Below are 3,207 nucleotides of genomic sequence, written 5' to 3'. Positions count from 1 at the left end.
CTATCTTATTGCGTTTTCCATTCGATTTTCACACCGTTGTGCGCACACACCACTTCCGATTTGACGTGTGCGCTCGTGTGCTGGCATTCGATGGCATAAGTGGACCGATTATTGCTCATCTCCTATCGCGGGGGTAAGCTGCATCCCACACTCCTCCTCACCCCACCGGTGTCCTCCACATTACTCTCGATTGACGGCACTTTTCCGGTCGCGTAATCGTCCTCAGCGGGGGCTGTTCCAGGTCCCAGGAATCGGTCTCTGCCCTCTCCGCCGCTTCATCCACCGTCTCGGCCACCAGTGAATTGGCACTGATCCATCCTCCATCCTTACTGTCATCGAAATGTATGTATCACGCGATTGTAGGGAAGGCAAATAAAAAGGAACCAACAACAGGTCTGGCTGAGACGTACGCCACGGCACTATGCGGGCGCGCTACTTTCCATCTCAGTCAAGTGATGGCAAACGGTCGTCGTTTAGGGATTCGGGTGGAGGAGCTGTTTTTTTGTTCTGCTCAGACTCGTGATATTTTTTTTTATTTTCCCAATCGTTTCTATCGATTCGCCTACGGCCAAATGCAGGGATCTGACTCGGACCCAGGCCGCTGTGGAGCACCGAGAGACTGCGTTTCACTCATACTGGCGGCGGTGGTAGCATTTTTTGTGCTTCTTTTCCATCGTTTTTTAACAATGGCAGATAAAGGAAGGAATAGATGCTTGGCAGGGGGTTTCCCCCCTCAGGAGGAATGGAGGGGAAAGAAACAACAGCATTTGCTGGAATGGGCAGCCGGCAGAGAAAGGAAATTGAAGATTTGTTCGCGATTTTCGATGATTGTGATTGAAAAGTTGATTGCCTTTTAAGACCGTTTGAGTGCCAGGATCGTGGTGAGGGGGAGCACCCTTTCGAGTGTTGGCTGGTGTGGGTGGGGAAGGGCGATAAAATGGAGGTAAGAGTGGCCGAGTCTGGGGTCGGGAAGTCAAAATCGAATAAGTGATAATTGTGGGAGGTAGCGTTATTGATAAAGGAGATTGTGTTTGAGTTTCAGACGCGATCGCTAAATGAAATATGATTAAAATGTGGTGCGATAGTTGCAATTATCGGGTTTAATTGCTTTCCTTCCCTTTTGTCAATGGTATTTAGCGTCTGGTTTGAATGAAATTCAGCTTGATCCAACTGTTTTATTGTTAAAATGCTAAAAGTAAGTGTCAATGAATAAAGTTATAATAATGCCATAGTTGTTGATGGAAGAAAATATGATCACAAAAAAATTAATAAAATTAATGTAAAAAATTGGCCAGTCTCATGGTACAGTCGTCAACTCGTACGACATGCCCGTCATAGGTTCAAGCCCCGAATTATCCATGCTGTTATACGTAGGACTGACTATCCTGCTATGGGGGGAAATCAATAAGTCACTGAAAGCCAAGCCCACAAGTGGTAGGCACGCCTTGACCGACAACGGTTGTTTAGCCAAATAAGAATAAGAAGATATGCAAATTATTTTGAAAATTCAATTCGTTTTAAAATTGTACCCATCGTTCAAAAATTATTGAGAAAATTTTATGTTACAATACAGGAAATAAGATTACTAGGAAGAATATACATACATTACAAGGGCAATTAAACTAATTCGTTATATAGAATGCCGTAACTAATAGATTGATCATTAACAATCATGAACCAAAACAGCTTCTATTAGTTCAACACACTATCGTGCAACATTAACACAGAATAACCAAATGAATCTGCTCCACCAGATAACGATGCGAGCCATATTGTATTAGCATCGCAAAGTAAACTATCCCGTTTCGCTCGATAAATTGCATCTATTAACATTAACACCAGCTGATCGGTGTCGCTCTCTTGATGTTAGCAATGGTGTTAGTGTGCATCGAATACAGCTTCCATGCCCCTCCAGTGCCATGTCAGCATTCTTCACGCCATCCAATCAAGGCCCAGTATCGTTCTGCGCATGTCGCGCGAAGTCGCCGAGTGTCTTACCCCTCCACTAAATAGCCAGGATATTGGAGACAAGGGAAAGTTAACGCTAATGTCTGCCTTTTGCTGCGACCGACAGAGCCATGATGTGACTTTTCTTAAGAACTCGCAGAAAAAAGTGTCCCTTTACTGATTGCAGCTGCAAGCGGAGTGGTTACGGGCTTTACCCTTTACTAACCGCAAGCTAACGCTGCTTTGCCAAAACAATGCAAATTAATCCGATTGCAGGGCACGAACTTTGGAGAGAAGATCATTATTAGTCTTATCATTAGTGACACCCAGTACCAGAGGGAGAGAGATCCTTTCCTTGTGGGATGGGTTTTTTTCCTGTCTCGTTGACGGCTGACCATTTTGCCATCGCTGACGGTCTGGGATTGCAAGTTAAGCAGGAAGTGCTTTCTCCCCCACCCCCTCAAAAGCGAACGCATTCGAACGGGATCAGTTCTGTTCTGCTGCAAGCATGGTAATCTTTTTCGCACCAATGAAAACAAAGGATTAACCCGTTGTAGTGGTGGCAATGGTGGTTGATGGGTGAATTAAAAAGCCTTCGGGTCAGAAACGGCCATATTATGGTTGGGCACGATTGCTTTCCGTGATGGTGGACGAGGCGTTGAACAATTTCGTACCAGAAGAAGTAAAGTTTGTGAATGAAACTGAATGTTTGGCCCCTTTTACCCGTGATTCTGTAGGCCGAGTGTGCCCTACCCCGGGGGTTGTACGCTGGACGCGCCCATCGATCGACGGATCATCATGGATCGACGGAAGGAACAACAAAACCTCCGGATAAGCACGGTCGTAAAACTTTCCTTACCGACCGCTCCTCGGTACCTTTGGCATCTCTCCCACACTCACACACACACGCACGCACAGCCACAAAAAGCGATGCAGAAACGCACTTGGAGTTCTTGGTGGTCCTGTAGCCAGAACTTTTGTTTGGACTTTTCGGTGCCTTCTGGTCTAAATAGTTGTAATCTTTTTGTTTTGACTCGCTATCCGCTTTCCCCCCAGATCTGCCATCAAGGGACACTGACTGTGAACCAGGTGAGAAGGGTTGAGCTGTTGCTGGCTAGCTAACGCTGGTCAGTAGATAACCGTTTCCGCTTCTCGGGCGCGGCGCACATTACGTTCATTTCGTCTGTCTGGTCCCGGGGATTGGGCTTGGTCGCGACATCCAGTGACCAGTGGAGGGAAATGTGCTGCTTGAATGGAAGC

The sequence above is a fragment of the Anopheles arabiensis genome, chromosome 2 (assembly GCF_016920715.1).
Source record: "Anopheles arabiensis isolate DONGOLA chromosome 2, AaraD3, whole genome shotgun sequence".
NCBI classification, from domain to species: domain Eukaryota; kingdom Metazoa; phylum Arthropoda; class Insecta; order Diptera; family Culicidae; genus Anopheles; species Anopheles arabiensis.
Note: the sequence above shows the minus strand (reverse complement) of the source record.